At 36.0% G+C, this 18,601-nt stretch overlaps 1 protein-coding gene and 1 long non-coding RNA gene across 14 annotated transcripts in view; one reads left to right on the forward strand and one right to left on the reverse strand.

Annotated features, from left to right (window-relative positions):
- Positions 1-18,601, reverse strand: part of grin2da (glutamate receptor, ionotropic, N-methyl D-aspartate 2D, a) — a 257,377-nt gene that overhangs the window by 98,607 nt on the left and 140,169 nt on the right. The window lies entirely within an intron of this gene.
- Positions 7,298-10,832, forward strand: LOC137488476 (uncharacterized). The gene is made up of 5 exons (XR_015516511.1): positions 7,298-7,397; positions 7,949-8,137; positions 8,383-8,540; positions 9,053-9,148; positions 9,885-10,832. It is a non-coding gene; the product is annotated as an uncharacterized LOC137488476 (long non-coding RNA).

The following is an 18,601-nucleotide window of genomic DNA, read 5'->3' on the forward strand; positions in this document are numbered from 1 at the left end:
GAAGTGGGAGTTTCTCTAAGAGAAGTGGATGTTCGTCTTTGTATGCTTTGAAAACCTTTTTAAAAAATGACTTAGCTTTTCACACTTGGTATTTTTTATCAATCCAATCACAAGAGGAATATGCTAAATCTACATGCAAATTGGCTTTTAAGATTGACCATACACTACCTGACAAAAGTCTTAGGTAACACTTTATAATAACTACACACTATGAATCATTTATTAAGCATTAGCATCTAGTGAATTAATTATTTGTTAAGCAAACTGTACATTAATAAACGTTAGTAAGCAGTTTATAACTGCAGCAACAAATGCTGTATTTATGAGCACCTATATAATGTTTAATAATTGTATTTTCATACTTAATTTAGCAATGAAATTTAAATCATTAACTATGTATTGCATTATTTACAAACCAGTTGTATTTAAGAGTAGTTAGTGAGTTAGTAAACAATTAATAAACTATTGAAATCAACATTTAAATATCTTTTTATTCAGGCATATACTAATAGTTAACTGATATGTTAAAAAATGCTTTATTAACTCAACTTCATGCATGGTTTTGTGACCTAATCTGAAGTGAGGACTATTTATGCTTTATAAATCGCTTATAATTGACTATTAAAGGCTCGGAATCAAATAAACAATAATTCTTGCAATCTTTTCTAAAAAGTAAAATTACTGTAAAGTTTAAACATTGCTGAATAACAGGAATGTCAAAATAGGACATAAAACTGAATAAAACAACAACAATATAATAACTTAACAATATAACAAGATGCAATGCTTAAACTCTACAGTGAGTTGATTGGTGTAGTGACGAAGCCAATTGAGATATGGGGATGGTAAGGAGGCCATGATGGACAGAGGCCAGAGGATGAATTTGGCCAGCATGCTGGGGTAAACCCCTACTCTTTTCGAAGGACATCCTGGTATTATAAACGGCCACAGAGAGTCGGGACCTCGGTTTAGTGCCTCATCTGAAAGACGGCGATCACTGAAAGAAAAGTGTCCCCTTCACTATACTGGGGCGTTAGGACCCAGACAGACCACAGGTTGAGCACCACCTGTTGGCCTCACTAACACCACGTCCGGCAGCAACCTATAGCTTTCCCATGTGGTCTCCCATAAAGGTACTGACCGGGCGCAGCCCTGTTTAGCTTCAGTGGGCAACCATGTGAAAGTTGCAAAAAGCTAGCTGCCGGCTGCACCATGACTTTATATTCTATACTGTACATTATTTCAGTTGTGACAAAACTTAAGTCTAAGCAAAGTCAGACCTTACTGTCCTAATTGAATAATTAAAAATCAAGGCATATTTTATTTTTGGTAAAAGATGCGTAATCTAGAGGCATTTGCCTTTCATATAAGCCGCTTCTGATACCAAATGATCAAATAGAATTTATTTGTTGCTCCTAAAACTTTGATATGCAACAAGACTTTTGTCAGGTATTGTACACTCTTTGCCTATTCACCTAACATGTGATCCTCAATGAATGGGTTGTGTGAAAGTGCACCAAACCATGGCATTTATACTTTGCTGTATTGTAGCAAAACATACAATTACAATTGTAGTCAAGCTTTCCTCTCATTTTCATTGCCATGCTTTCATTCACTCGCTGTGAAGCTCTTAACATGAGTCCGTTCATTCAATAGACTCATACATCACACTGAGCACTCCTGGGAAACTAATGTAGAGAAGCGCTTTTCAATCTTTTAAATGCCATGGACTCCTAAATATGATCGTCCTTGCACATCTAAAAAGTTTCTTTATGAGAACCCAGTTTTTAATCAGGAAAAAAAGAGAAAATATTTAGCAAATATTAAGTTTTATTAAGTTATATCAATTTGTTTCTGTGTTTATTGTATGAAGTGTATTTAATCATTTATTCATACTTGTATTTATTGTTGCTTTCATTTTGTTGGACACAAAAGATTTTGAAACATGTTGGAAACCAGTAGCCATTGACTTACATAGTATTTTTTCACTACCGACATTTTTCAAAATATCTTCTTTTGTTTAAGATTAAAAAGCTTTCGGAACAACTAAATCTTCATTTCTGGGTGAACTATCCCTTTAGGTCTAAAAATATTGAACTCTTTTGCTATGAACACAAACATGCATTGTGAGAGTGTGTGAGGAGATGTGGCCATACAAGATGGCCCTTGTTATAATCCACAAATCTGTCACTGCACACAATGGAGGTGAGTGCCAGTGTCTGACAAAGGAGATGACACAATGCAAAGCTGTGCTATTTTTTTCTTTTGTGAGAGTGAATATTAGCTTAGGTTTTTGTACAATGGATTCGATTTAAACACGTATTTGCTTGTCTATAAGATATTGACAGTTTGTCTTTTAAAAGATACATCTGCCCTGCTCTTTACACCTATTAAAACATTGTGAAAAGAAAAACAATGTTATTGAGTTTAATACTCTCACAGGACAGTACTAGTCTCTTACAGTTAACGCTAGATTGTCTCACTGCTTGCTGTGATCTTGATCAACTCTTTTCTCTTCCCTCGTCTCTTCCAGTTCAGGGACTGGGTTTCTTAGCCATAACTAGGCCCACACAAAATCTGCGCACGCAGAAATCCGCAGATTTTTAGCCCATAATTGAGTCTATTTATTTATTTGTGTAAATGTGTGTAAATTGATATTTATTCATTTTTGTATTAATTTTAGCAATATTATAGACTAATGTGAAAATATTTATATGATTTATTTACAATACAGTTTGTAATGTAATATCTTCTCTCTTTCATTAGATTGAATATTGTATGCCAAATAAATGGATCTAATTGGAATTGCATTGTAAACATCAAATAAAAGTTAAAAATTTATTATTTTTATTGCATATATTAGGCTTTTAGTTATGATACTACCAACATAATTCCGCATGAATCAGTAGATATTTTTACAAAATTCTGCTCAGAAATAGCAAAAAATGTCTGCAGATTCTGTCTGGCCCTAACTTTGTTGGCAATGTCCTTTAGGTCTAGTTTAGGAGGCAGGACTCATCTGGCTTCAGCTTTCAACAATTTGACCATGAACTTAATGTTTAGATGCAAATACCTCAAATACATTAAAGAGCACGTATCTATCTCTTTTTCAGTGTATTCAAGTCTTTTGTGTCAGATTATTATATCTTTCAGAATATTGCAATTTTCTGCTCTAATCACTATATGTAGCTGTTTTTGTGGCCTGTGCATTTAATACTACATCTCCCCGCCCACTGTCCCCACGTGCTTGTCAGAGCATGCTCAAACTTCACCTCGGCTGTGTCAGATAAACAGCACAGTGACAGACATGAAGGAAGATCTATAAATACTACAGTAAGAACTTTCCCAATGATTATTTTATGTATTTTTTCATTCATTCATTCATTTTGTTGTCAGCTTAGTCCCTATATTAATCCGGGGTTGCCACAGCGGAATGAACTGCCAACTTATTCAGCATACGTTTTACGCAGTGGATGCCCTTCCAACTGCAACCCATCTCTGGGAAACATCCATTCACACTCATTAACAATCATACACTACAGAGAATTTAGCCTACCTAGTTTACCTGTACCTCATGTCTTTGGACTGTGGGGGAAACTGCAGCACCCGGAGAAAATCCACATGAACACAGGGAGAGCATGCAAACTCCACACAGAAACGCCAACTAACCCAGCCGAGGCTCGAACCAGCAACCTCCTTGCTTTGAGGAGACAGCATTACCTACTTAACCATCGCGTCTCCCTTGATGTATTTGCTGTGGAGTTAATTCTGCAACGGTAAGTTACACACAATGTCGTTACAAAGTTCACACACGCACGCAGACACATAAAGGACAAACACACACACAGTGTGCATTTAACTTCGCTCTGTTTTTGCACGCAAATACAGTGTTTCCTCTAGTATTTTTTCCAGCTGTGGCGGCAAGCCTTTTTTTACACAGATCTACCAATCACCTGTGGTGTTATTTCAATGACAAATGTCGTGAGCGCAGTATTACAAATCAGGATCGCATTCATTTAATACAAGCTTGCGAATCTCAAAACTTCTTGCACGCCCTCAAATATATGTTGCTCATTTTCTTGTGTGCTCTCAAATAAACGTTGCTGTAATGCGATTTAGTGCGTTTATGTAACGAGTATGTCTCCAAAATTTATTAGATTGGCTAGGAATATTTATGTATGCCTCCAATAGACCGACAGAGCAGCATTAATTCGTTCTTTGTAAAGTGAAACAGCTATAAACTCCAGAAAGATAAAGTCATTATATCCAGAGCCCTAGACCTTTATCTATAAAGTATACTTATGGAAACTGTGTTCATCTTAACTGAAAGCTATGTCGTGTTTGCTGGCCTCACGCATCACGCACCTGTCAGTCAGTCAGTCAGCACGTGACCTTAAAGGGTTAAACAAATAACACAAAGCACTATTAAGGTTACAGAAAAGTTTGCGCAGTTATAATTCGCATACCTTTTAATAAGTTTTGGTGCGATTATTACCTGCTATTAAAAAAAAAACATGCTGTTTTGAAAGAGAAGCTGTAATGTAGCCATGGCGGGATGAATTTTGGTGTGGCGGCCCGCCATGAAAGAATGAATTTAGCGGAAACCATAATATATGTCAAGATACACGTAAATATCCACTGCTATTTGTTATTGAACAAAATACACCTGATTTAACGTCCACAAACAAGGATTGAAGTTTCTTCTTTATAACTGTACTGATATGCAGCTGAGGTGATAAAGACAGTAAAATCGCTGTAATTCATTACAGGCATGCACTGTTTTGAAAACGTTTTAAACTTGTAAAACTCGTTCTTGACACATCTGATGATGATTCCTGTCTTGTTGATATGGCTATACGTGTTACTATGTAGACATGTTAATTTGCGACTGTCAATCAATTTGGTGGGCGAGGAAACCACAGTCCTAAGTCACGTTACGGTGGGCCACAAAACGAGAGGAATTTAGTTCCTATTTTGACATCAGGAAATTTAAAAAAAGAGACTTATTTTGTTTATATCACTCCAAAATAACTGGACAAACTATACATACACACAGTTCTGTCCAAACAGCTTACAAGGGATGATTTTCATCATAGGTGCCCTTTAAACTCATCATTAAAGTTTGGACCAGTTCATTACTGTTCCCCAGCAGAGGATAGTCTAGTACTTCGTTTCTCTCTCCTGATGGAAGTTTGTTCACTTCACATGCACACCTAATTCTCTTAAACATGGAGCAATGTATGGCAAAAGCAGTTTCACCTGCAGTGTTGATTATGCTGTCCTCTTCTGCATTTATCTTTCATGACATTATAAAAATGTAATATTCTTGAGCAGCGGTTCTTAAACCTGGTCCTGGCATTCCACCACTCTGTATATTGTGTATGTCTTTCTTGTTTAACACACAATTTAGAAAAGTAGAAGCCATATTCAGATCAACTTGTTCCCTACATTGTGTAAACCATTCTCAACTCCATACACATGGGAGATTGGCTGAACATGAAGTTTACTTCACTTTGAAAAAGACTTGCACTGTTTTCAGAAATGTCAAACAAATCTTATTACAGACGTGTGAAGGTTTATTTAACCACAATCATCACGTCTACATTCAAGTCAGGTCTTGTACAGTTTGATACCCTTTGATTTGAACACACTTCATTCAAAATATTCCATGATGTCCAGTTTGTAGGCACTTATGATTGAATGGGACAAACGTCTAATACAGTAAGACATACATTCAAACATGTGCAGAAAGGTAGTATGCTAGGAACTGGTTTGAGAACCGCTGTTCTAAAGATCTGGAGCAACCAACTTCTCTTGCCATGTCTAAAAGGGTCATTATTACTTTGGTTTTTATCTGGACAACCTGCTGTTGGAGGGTTTCAGCCATTCTAGAGCAGCTCAGAAGGTAAGGCTGCCGGTAAAAAAAAAGCTCTTGTCAGGTGCAAGATTGACCCTACACTGTAAAAACGCCAACTTTCAAAAAGTCCTCTGAACAAAGATTAATAAGTTAACTGAATTTAAATATTTTCATTTGAAATGCTGACAAATAATAGTTAGTTTGTTCAACAAATATGGTGCTTCAATGTGAAAAACTTAAAATATTTCGTTGAACTAATACAAAATTCTTAGTTTTGCGTTGATGCGTGCCCTTCTTGTTGGCGCATGCGCCTTATAAGCTTTTGGCGCATGCGCAATTTACTTCCATAGCTCACTGCAGGGGGTACCTGTCACGTGCGCGCGACAAAACGAACCATCTTTCTTTCTGCGGAGCTACGTGTCAATCGTTTTCATAATCGATTGTATATAATTGTATACATGTTTTTGTGCGATGTGCTACCCATCTGACTGCCCGATCTATTTTACCAGTGTATTAATGATGTGAGAGACCGTGATAGAGCGGTTAAGAGTAGTGGTGGGCAAAGCGAGGCTTCGTGAAACTCTGAAACAGTCGAAGCAAATGTGTCGAAGCTTCGAAACGTTTCGAAACCACACTCTACAGTGACATTTAGTGGTCATTTTTTATATATATTGCACTGAAACAGCTTCAGCAAAGAACGATTGAACAAATTGAGGGATTAAACCCCACTTTGTGAAAATGGAATCCTTCATGTAACATAGTACAGTGGTTAAGGTGTCAGACATCCATGCAGGAGTAGTAGGTTTCGAAGCCAGTCGGTAGCAGTTGTTTTAAAATTACCAGTTGGTAATGCTTTGCTCTTGTATCGTTTTGTTTCAACATTGGTCTGATATCCGAATAAACAATTTGTGAATAAATATGTCTTGTTTTTGTCTTAAAACAGGGTTGTTGCTAGATCAAAAACGGTAGCCTGAAGTTATCAAGAATTATTTATATTATTCATTAAATTTCCCATTTATTGTATTTTATTAATGTCTACCCAAACCCTAAACCCAACCATACTGTAAAAATATTTATTATTGTTTTACAGTGTTACAAAAATGATGCTAAATTGATGGCGTAACTGTAGCTGTATCCTATTTAGGCTACACAAAACAGAAACATGATTAAAATACATAAAACCATGATTTCGAAGTCGGGATTCGAACCCAAAACATCATGCTAAGCATAGAATTAATAAGCAAACCCACAGTGCTCTAAGCCAATTGAGACAGAGATAATTTGGAGACCTTGGCAGTCAAATTAGGATTCACCAGGTCTCGAAACGTTTCTAAGCTGATCGATGCTTTGAATCGCTTTAGTCACGTGACTAGGTGTTTCGAAACACTTTAGTCACGTGACTTGGGTGCTTCGGATCATGCTTCGGTGCAGTGATTCGAAACACTTGCGCTTCGGGATCTCGACACTGTGTCAAAACATCAGTTTCACGTCAGCCATCCCTAGTTAAGAGCAGGCCAACGACGTTTCTGCTAAATCATAGGTATGTATGTCTTTTTTTGTTGTCATCTAACGTTATATTATTTGATATGTTGGCTTTGATGTGCGCGTGTATCCTAATACGGAACTATTTGTTATAATTTAGCCGTGAGTTACTTGTTTCGTGCACTTGGTTTTGGCTATTTACATCAATAAAAGTTTAGAGTGAATGTATTTGAAACAAATAGCGATTTCAATCGAGTCATTAGCTTTAATAACTCACGATTAATACAATGAGTATCATATAACATACCAGATCAGGTATCCAAGTCAAATATAACATTATGTCCTGTTTATCTAGATTGCTGTCAGCATTGCGCACATCATAACCTTTTTTCCCTTCGAACCAGAGCCAGTGGAACAAACGGTGACGTGTTTAACTGTGTAATTTGTGTGAAAATCGTGTGATTTTCATGTAATTCATTGCTTGATTTGTTAGCTCGACTAAATATCTATCATATTCAGACCAACTTGCTTTAACAGTCAGCTAGCTTTTATTTACATAAAAAAATATAAAGGGCTAAATATATATTTTTCTTTCTTTTTGCTCAAAAGGACTGAAATATTGACAATAACATAATTCAATGCAAGATTTCCTTGAGGAAGTGAGACTTGTTATCATCAGTGAAATTTGACGGTCATTCACCAGCAGATGCAAGAAACCTTTTCTCTTTGCCCAAAAGAAGTTGTTGAGATTTAGCCAGGAAGAAATTAGAGAGAGATAACCTGGACTTTAAGGAAGAGGTAAGTCACTATATTGCAATTGCTTTGGTTTCATTCAAGGTAGTAATGATAATGCTAAAAATAACAAACAACATTATTATTATAGGTAATTCAAAATACATCTGTATTCAGCATTTGAACATTTAAATATTTACATTTACATATATATATATATATATATATATATATATATATATATATATATATATATATATATATATATTATGTGTAAAAATTTATATGTATGTTTTTTTTGTATATTGTAGATCTGCACAGAGTTTTCTCAGATCTGTAATGTAGATCTCCTGAGACAGTTAATCGAGTGACTTGATAAATATACAGCACCTCTCCTGAAACTCTACAGAAAAGAAGGGATTCAATGGGTCCAGAGATGGATACAACTTTAAACAAGATGGATGAGCAGGTACTCATTAAGATTTTTTTTTTCTTATACACCCGTCTGATGTTTTTAACATGTGCAACATATTTTGTCCTGTCAAGAATTTCATGCTCAGGTAATACAGTCTAATAAAACGTAATTGCAACAATTTAATTGTCCAGCCCTTTTGCATTAATTTTAATTGTGTCAAGTTGTGTTTTGATTGTGAGATGGAAGTAAGATAAATAACAGATGTTTCACTTGTTTTGAGTGACCATTTCAAATGAATACATTCAAAGAGGAAAATAGAAAATAATAGCTGTAGTTTTTAACTCAAAGTAATTGTCACATGAAACTAAACATTTTTCTAAATTTGCCAACACAACCATTATCAAATTCCATTGTATGGAAACCACAAAATTCTTTTTTAAAAATAAAGCCATGTGTTTTTTCAACAGCATGAATAAAATACTATGCTCATTTAAATGTACTAAGTACATTTTTACTTACAAAACAATAAGATTGTAAAACACCCTTTGTAAATGACTTTCCTTTAGGTCACTGATATTGTCACCGATCGAGAAAGAGCAGCTCTTGAGGGATTGCCAATTTTTCTTCGTAAAAATTCTGCTTGCTTTCTCAAGATATGTCTGGTAAGTTACCCATTTTCATACCCTATTCTACATTTATTAGTCTGCTTGGTAACACTTTTAATAGCTGCACGCTATAAATAATTTATTTAGTATTAGCGAATAGTTAATTTATTTTCTGTTAAGCATAACTCTACATGAAGTGCTCAATGATTGTATTTTTTTTAACTTTAATGATTCATTTGTATTACTAATTTAAGTATTGCATTATTTACAAACCAGTTATTTAAGAATAGTTGGTGTTTTTAAGATCATTCAGAATGCTTAAGTACACGATTAATAAACTATTCAAATTAACATTTAAATATCCTAATATTAAGGTATGTAATAATAGTTACTTTGTATGTTAGTATATGCTTTATGAGCTTAACTTCATCCAGTTGTGACCTAATCTAAAGTGAGGACTATTTATGCTTTATAAATCCCTTATGAATGACAATTAAAGGCTCAGTTATATTCTAAACAGGACAATAAACAACTTTCACAATTGAAACTGTATCAAATAAAAGTAAATCTTTGCAATTTTATGTAAAATAAAAGTTTAAAAAATTGCTAAATATTAAAAAGTTGTCAATATATTGTTCAATTATTATATATTATAGACTATTCAAAGTGGTACTGTTTGTATGTACAAAAGTATTACATGTTTTTATTTTCTTTGCATAATAGTAATAACATTAATAAGTAGTAATTAATATTACACATCAATTAATTTTCCCATTACTTAATCTCCTATAAGGACACGGACCCTGAAGACCACAGCACCAGAGATTAAAGGATTGGAATCTTCACTGTGGTGGAAGATGATAATGGCACTTCTGCATCCCTGCAATATGTGATGAACCTCGCTAAAATCTTGGAGGAGGCCATAGTACTTCAGGATATCACACATCTGCCTGCAGCCTTCGCTTACTTGTTCAGCCTCTTGTATAGACTGAATATGGAACACCCAAAAGAACTCAAATATACTTTTTAAGTGATTCAGCATGTTTTATGGAGGTTGGTGGCACATGATCTGCGAGAGTTCAGTTCATTCATTCATTCATTTTCTTTTCGGCTTAGTCCCTTTATTAATCTGGGGTCGCCACAGCGCAATGAACTTGTTTTACGCAGCGTATGCCCTTCCGGCTGCAACCCATCTCTGGAAAACATCCATACACACTCATTCACACATACACTACGGACAATTTTAGCCTACCCAATTCACCTGTGCCACACGTCTTTGGACTGTGGGGGAAACCGGAGAACCCAAAGGAAACCCACGTGAACGCAGGGAGAACATTCAAACTCCACACAGTAACGGCAACTGACCCGTGACCACTTCCTAATGTGCCACTGTTTCAATGTTTTGAGGTCTGTTTTTGGACTTTATGTACTTTGTTGACAAAAGTGCAGTACACTTTAAAGACTGTATGAATGGAGTGGCTTTTAGGGTTTACTCTGATTAGATGATTGTATATTCACCTGGTTTGAGTGTTTAGACACACTAATAGCTTGGTTTTAGTAAGGTTGCCAGTTATTTTATGTTGAGGCAGTGTACAATCTTTTCAAATCTGGAAACATTCAGTACTAGTTGTGTACAAACTAGCCCAATGCTGAACACGGCTAATGTCAAATGCTGATTTTGTATGCAAATGTTTTGGATTGTGATTTGAACACAGTTAAAAATAAAAAAAAGTGAATTGACTATTCTTGTGTATTTAATTTGAATCCTAAAAATTAATAGTAAATGCATAATGAATCAGTTTGTTTTATTTTGTTCAGTAAACTAAAAAAATCTTGTTGGGTAAACATAATCATTTTTGTTCAGTAAACAAAAGATCTTGTTGAATAAACGTGAAAATTTTTGTTCAGCAAACAAAAGATCTTGTTGAGTAAACATGATAATATTTGTTCAGCAAACAAAAATATCTTGTTGGGTGAACATGACATTTTTTGTTCAGCAAACAAAAATATCCTGTTGGTTGAACATGATATTTTTTGTTCAGCAAACAAAAATGTCTTGTTGGGTTAACATGATATTTTTTGTTCAGCAAACAAAAATGTCTTGTTGAATGAACATGATATTTTTTGTTCAGCAAACAAAAATATCTTGTTGGGTGAACATGATACTTTTTGTTCAGAGAACTAAAGAATTCAACAAAATATTTTGAGTTCACTGGTCTTCAAACCCTGTTTGTTGAGTTAACTCAAAAAGCTATGTGTGATAGGTTGCCTAATTATTTTAAGTTTACTCAACTTTTTTTTTTTACAGTGTATGAAGTGCACTCATTCTGTTCAGTGTTTTTCTTTAAATACCTTATTGAAGTTTTGGTTCCACTTTATATTAAGTGCCCCTAACTACTATGTACTTAAATAAAAAAATACAATGTACTTACTGTGTTTATAATGTATTTGAGAACACTTGTGGTTGGGATAGAGGTTGGGTTATGGACAGGTTTGGTGGCATGGGTAGGTTTAAGGGTAGGTTAAAGGCTGATTTATACTTCTGCGTCAAACGCCTGCGTATGCTACGGCACTGACGCATGGCCCTTCGCCGTAGCCATCAGCGTCGCTGACGTGCACCTCTCAAAAAATGTAACTACACTTCGCAACGACGCGTAGCGCAAGTTCTGATTGGTCGGCTTGGTAGCGCTGACGAGTCTGGGCGGGACTGAGAGCCGCGTGAATGGTGCGAGCCTGATGGAGCAATTGTTTACAAGTGTGGAGTCCCGTGAAGGAGCTCCGGATGGAAAGTTTTGTTTTGTGTTTACCTCATAGTTAACACTTCCTGGATGTACAAGTGGCTCAAACTCGCTCATTTTGAGAAACCGGCAAACGTGCAACAACTTTAACTAGCATATATAAAGTGGGACCGAAGTTTTTTTATATGAGGCAGCATGGTGGCTCAGTGGTTAGGACTGTCACCTCACAGCAAGAAGGTCACTGGTTCGAGTTCCGATTGGGTCAGTAGGCATTTCTGCGTGGTGTTTGCATGTTCGCCCTGTGTTCGCGTGGGTTTCCTTCGGGTGCTCCGGATTCCCCCATAGTCTAAAGACATGCGCTATAGGTGAATTGGAAAATTGGATGTATGTGTATGTGTGTGTTTGTGAATGTGAGAGTGTATGGGTGTTTCACAATACAGGGTTGTGGCTGGAAAGGCACCTGCTGAGTAAAATATATGCAGAAATAGTTGGCGGTTCATTCCACTGTGGCAACATCTGAAATAGAGACTAAGCCGAAAGAAAATGAATGAATGAATGAAGTTTTTAACACTGTGCTTCAAAATAAATGTAACTCATAAAATATGGCTGTTAATCCTGTTAGGATTAAAACTTCTAATACGACAAAACAGTGACCTTGAAATTTAAGAAACTGTAGGTTGTTTTCTAATAGATCTCCACTAACATAATTTTGCACCAGTATAACCTTTTCAACACTGTTAATCAGTTTCTTTAAACGTTAAAGGATAAATATTAAAATGACAAGGTTATGAGGTATCATCAACCCAGAACCTATTTTAAAAAGAACTACATTATGTTCAGTGCTTCCCATACATAGACTTTACTTGGGCAGGCCGTCCAGGTATATTAAAGGCCACCCAAGTACATTTAGTGACATTTATGTTTTTACTATCATCATTCTTTTACAGTCCTTTTGTATCTGCCCAATTGACCTTATTCTGCAATGCGAAAGTGCGCTTGTTTTTGTGATTGTTTTAGAACTTCAAATTCAGCTGTCTACAAGAGAAATGACTAGGAATAATGAACCACAGAAAACAGTCAAACTACTTGCTCTACAAACAAGTGTTTGCATGATTATACAGACAAAGCAGAGTCCTATAAGAAGAAAAGATCAGTTTGCAACATCAAGCAACATAACGAGCTGTTTTTAACATCTAAAAATAAATGGAAGTGAATGAGACCGGAAGTCATGAGCCAAAAAGATTCAAATGGCTCCGCCCGCTCGTACTCAAAGAATAAGGTGAATAGCCAAACATCCACGATTGATTAACCAGTGGAAAATCTTCTCTCGCCCTACTCATTTCTTACTTCTCGTTGTGTGCGCACAAGAACTGTCAACACTCACAGACAGTCTCACATGCTCTGCAGAGACCCTCAGGACCCACAGACACATGCCTTTTTGGGACTTGTGTGCATCCGGGGTTTCTAAATCTCCTAAAATGTCCAGGATTCAGCCTTTGGCTTTGCTTTCAAATGTTTTTGTTAATTGTATGCATTTTTACATTTCATTTTTATTTTAAGCCTGATTTACAGTACTTTCGCTTGGTTATGGTTAATTAATTAATTAGCTTAATTTAAATAATCTACAATTTTTATTTATGTAATATAATACTTTTCATAGATATTGTCTGTTTTTATTCATTCATCTCATTTATTTCTGTTTTGCTGTATATTTTTTTTATTTGATGATGTTGAAATATTGCATATTTTATTAATATCTAACATGCGTTGCCAATACTGTACAAAATGTTTGCAGCGAATTTGACCTGTCAGTGGGTGCACATGGCTCCTGAATATAATAAAAGTAAAACAAATATTGAATTTCATTTTTTATTTCAACATTCTTTTACTTAGACCTAAACCCAATAAAAAGAAACAGCGTATAACAACGTCATCATGAAGAAACTGTAGTTAAATATCACTTTTTTTTTCTGTCGGTAACCGTGTGCCTTGGGAAAAAGGAGTTTCAATCTGGCTACCACCGCAAGTATATTCAAACCAGTGGGAAACTCTGATATTATTGCACTGAATGTGTAACCCAGCCTGCTGGGTTAAATAAGTACTCAAACTTGTCAGATAAGATCAACACAGCGCGCCCTCTATCTATTTATTATTAAAAATGACCCAAATTGCCTGGTTTTGAGCACAAACACCTAACATAATAAGCACAACAAAATATCAGTCCTGAAAACAAGAAACAATCAGCTGATGTTGCATTCGTCTTCACCTGAAAAGCTTTTCCACATTGCAAACACTGTCTATGCAAATAAAATCTCAATTAACTCCACAGTATTTTCCCTTATGAATAATGTCCCCCCAAGGCGTTACCTTGGCAATCTGGCAGATTTTTTTTGCTTCTAATTACACTTTGACTGTTAGACTGTTTTCGGGATACATACAGTACCAGTTCTTTGTAAGCAGTTGAATGTTTTACATCTCTGGCAACATTCAAGGCACCCGGCACACATTTTAACATGCTCATTTTAGTACAAGCAACTCAAACATGCAAAACAAGTGTTCATACTGTGTGACCAAAGGATAAAGCAGGGCTATTACACAAAGCTTTATAATAATCACCAGACAGAGGTGCCGCAAACCTGGTGAGAAGAAAAATGTCAAGACTGCGGAGTAGCATTAACCAGACATAAAGGCTCACCTCCGCTTAATATTTAAATGAAGAACAGCTCCTAAAAGCTCAAAGAGCTTACAATAGTACTGTAACTTACAGACTAAAATGGGTCAGGTTACATTTTTCACGAAATGACGTTTCCTTCAAGTCTGTATTGGAATCAAATGCCTTGATAAATTTGATACACCAAAATTGGAGCAGGTATATCTTTTATTACATTTTACTCAGAGCAAGGAGGGAGAGAGCCATCTCAGACCTTCTTGACACACATACGAAAAGCTGAAAACATACGTCAAAATGATAATGTATGGTCATTTATATAGGTTTTTACAATAATAACAATAAAAAATAAATGTTTATTTTTAGTGATACAGCTATCTACATAGAGAGTGAGTGGCATGGGAGGCTAAATTTTATGCTAGGCATCTAAACAAAACATGCAACGGTTTCTATAATTAGATTTTGCTACATTTCGCTTGCCCGAGATTTGAGCACTTTTGTAAATGACCTCTTTAAATAGGCATGCTTTTTAAAGCAGAATAGATTCTGATTTATTATCAGTGTTTTACCATTCTTCAGCTAGAAAATAGCATGAGGAAGTCATTAGCTATGTTTCCATCCAAAGATGTGAATTAGAATTATGCGCGAAACTGCAATATCATATAAAAAATTACCAAACAAAGTAACATTTCCATCCAAGAGTCAAAGAGAAAAAAATGGTCACATGTTGATAAAATTCGGCCTAATATTTAAAAATACTTCGGTAAGAGGAACCACTTTTCTTTATAGCCTTTTTTTCAGTATATCACAAATGACTTGCACCTCAGGAGATGAAGCCGAAAGTCAATGAATGCACTGTGGCTTTTGGAGGAGTGAAACTGATGCGATATTCCAAAGTGTGCATAAAAATTGATAGATGGAAATATATTTATTGATGGCTGGTTCCTTTATCAGTGGGCAGGATTAATGTTTATGCTGCAATCTCATTGGCTAGCGTTTATCTATTACCACCCACTTGTTGATTTAAGCAAATCAATTCAAGCAAATGCTAATTACACATTTATATGCATGAGCCTTGCAACATATCAGACTACAGCATATGTTATACTATAGCCACTTGTTGATTTAAAGGGCACCTATGATGAAAATCATCTTTCAGAGGCTGTTTGGACAAAACTGTGTGAAGGTATAGTGTGCACACTGTCATACTGGTGTGATAGAAATAACATGATTTTTTAATTTCCTGACATTAAAATAGGATCCAAATCCATGCAATTCTGAGGCCCACCGCAAGGTGATATAGAACTGCGGAAAATAACGCATATAATCATATCCAAAAGACAGGTCGTGCGCAGAGCACCTGGTATTAAAAGATCTGTTCGGCTTGCTTGTATTTATCAGCACCTCTGGAATGAGTTTTGAAAGTTTAAAACATTAAAAGAGTGCATGTTTGTAATAAAGACAGTAAAATTGCTACACAATTCAATCCCGGTTTTTGGACATACATCAGATTTATTATGTACATTACCAAAAAAGATGTCTTTATCCTTAGTCTAAAAGATGTCTGTATCATGTAACCGTGGATCCTGTAAAAACAGTGCAAAGCTAAACGTGTGTGTGTGCCTCTGTACGTGAGCACCTGTGCCCGCAAGCAAACTTTATAACAACATTGTGTGTGAATCATCGTTGCAGAAAGGCTTGAATTAACTCCACAACAAATATAGCAAGTTGGGAAAGTTCTTACTGTATTAAAGGAGATCTGCTTCATTCTCGTCTGTCACTGTGCAGTTTATCTATGCCACGTGTCAAATCCAATTCCTATTGGGCTAAGGCTTAGCTTTAACCATAAATAAACACACCTGATCAAACATATTGAGTCCTTCAGGTTTGTTTGAAATCTACAGGTAAGTGTATCGAAGCAGTTTTGTAACTAAACTGAGCAGAGCTGCGGCCCTTGAGGAATTGGATTTGACACCTGAGATCTATGAGCCACAAATCAGACAACATATCAGACCTTAGTTATATGTTATACTATTATCAGTAGTAATGTGCCACTTAAAATGTGCTACTGTACATGCTGAGGATATATACACTCTCAAAAATGCTGAGTTGTTTTAACCTTAATTTAAGTAACCTAGTTATTGAGTAAAATGTCATTTAAAACCATTTAAAATTTATTTGTCCATGCAACACTCAAACACCCAAATTTTTAGCATGTATAAATATTTTTTTATATAAATCAAAGTACTGGGCGAAGCAGTGGTGCAGTAGGTAGTGCTGTCGCCTCACAGCAAGAAGGTCGCTGGGTCGAGCCTTGGCTCAGTTGGCGTTTCTGTGTGGAGTTTGCATGTTCTCCCTGCGTTCGCGTGGGTTTCCTCCGGGTGCTCCGGTTTCCCCCACAGTCCAAAGACATGCAGTACATGTGAATTGGGTAGGCTAAAATTGTCCATAGTGTATGAGTGTGTATGTGAATGTTTCCCAGAGATGGGTTGTGGCTGGAAGGGCATCCGCTGCTTAAAAACTTAAGTTGGCGGTTCATTCCGCTGTGGCGACCCCGGATTAATAAAGGGACTAAGCCGACAAGAAAATGAATGAATAAAAAATATAAATACTTTCCTTTCTTTTCTTTGTGCAAGTACCCAGGATGATTGGGCGCATAGGCATGGGATGATAATAGTTTTCAAGGTATAAAAGTCAAGGTTTTCAAACCGCCAACATTTTCTACAACACCGTTCCTACAGTATATGTGAGATATTTTTACGTTTTGTTTTTTTGTTTGTTTTTAAGACAACAGTATCTTCAGCAGAAAAGATATCCAAAGTTGCCATTTTAAATTGTAATAATGTTTTTGAAACTAATTAAGTTCCAAAATAAATTTATGCAAAATAGGTGGAAGGAAACGTAGCTAGTGATTCATTTGAATGATTAAGCCTGACATGTTTGCTGTTCCAAAATATTTGTTTTTCAAAATAAAATATGTTGTGTTCAAAGGGGAAAAAGAATATATATTTTACAGCGGTAATCACAATACCATGAAACCGTACATATATTTACTCAAGGTTATCATACCATTAGACTCTTATACCTGCCGATGCCTATGGGTGAGGAATCTTGGTGCTGACTTCAGTCTTTCTGATGTTGCAGCTTTGATTTGGCTGAAATCAATATACACGGAAACACTTGAAGCAGGACGTTCAGCATGCATTAAATGCATCGCAGGTGGGAAGGTTTAGATTAGAATACTAAACAATATACAGTATATTAAACACTACTAGATCAATTTCAGCACTAAATGACCTCAGATGTAAATCTATATGTGCTAATGAAGTACCTTCTGTTAGCAATTACATTCTGCACATACTGTAGGAAAACAGAACAGCCTGCTCTGCATTCTGACAAACAAACTAAACACGCCATACATTTGGAAGCGTATCTAAATATATCAGTGAAAATATAAAAATCGATTTTCGATCGTTGATGACCCATTTAAATATGACAGGGGATTCAATTGTTCCAGATATTTCTGTCCATTTTTAACACACTTTATATACAGAATGTGCGAATCGAAGAGTCAGATGTCCTAAAAAGCTGGTTTCCTCGAAAAATGCTTCAATAGCGACAGTATTAATTTAATCTTTTTGACATTTACCCACTTGTAATCAGAGGTCAGAGCTTTTGAAAATTACTGGACTCCACAACGACACATTTAGTGTTGTTGCTAGGGAGATTGAAAGACTTCAAGATGTATGGCAGTGTTGCATGAATGTCATTTTATAGCCTTGCCTAGCTCTGCATCATAATTGCGTAGCATCTAAATCCTTCTGGTTTCATATGCGTGGCACTAGCCTTGAACCAGCAGTCGTGCATGTGCTCGCTCGTGCCCCCGAGACTGCAATAATCGTCTGTACTGCATTATGTGCCATATTGAGGTCCAGATGGACTAAGTGGTGTATTTTATTTTATTCAAAAGCTTTCAGAGAGCAAAAATGGACCCTGGAAGGCTGCGTTTTAAAAACTACCCCAAAAATCGTCTGAAAACAGAAGCAATTTGCAATTCCACGTTTGTTTCTCGTTCTCCTTACGGGGGGAGATAGAGCCCGAGGT

This window comes from Danio rerio, chromosome 19 (assembly GCF_052040795.2).
Source record: "Danio rerio strain M-AB ecotype USA chromosome 19, GRCz13ab, whole genome shotgun sequence".
In the NCBI taxonomy this organism is placed as follows: Eukaryota; Metazoa; Chordata; class Actinopteri; order Cypriniformes; family Danionidae; genus Danio; species Danio rerio.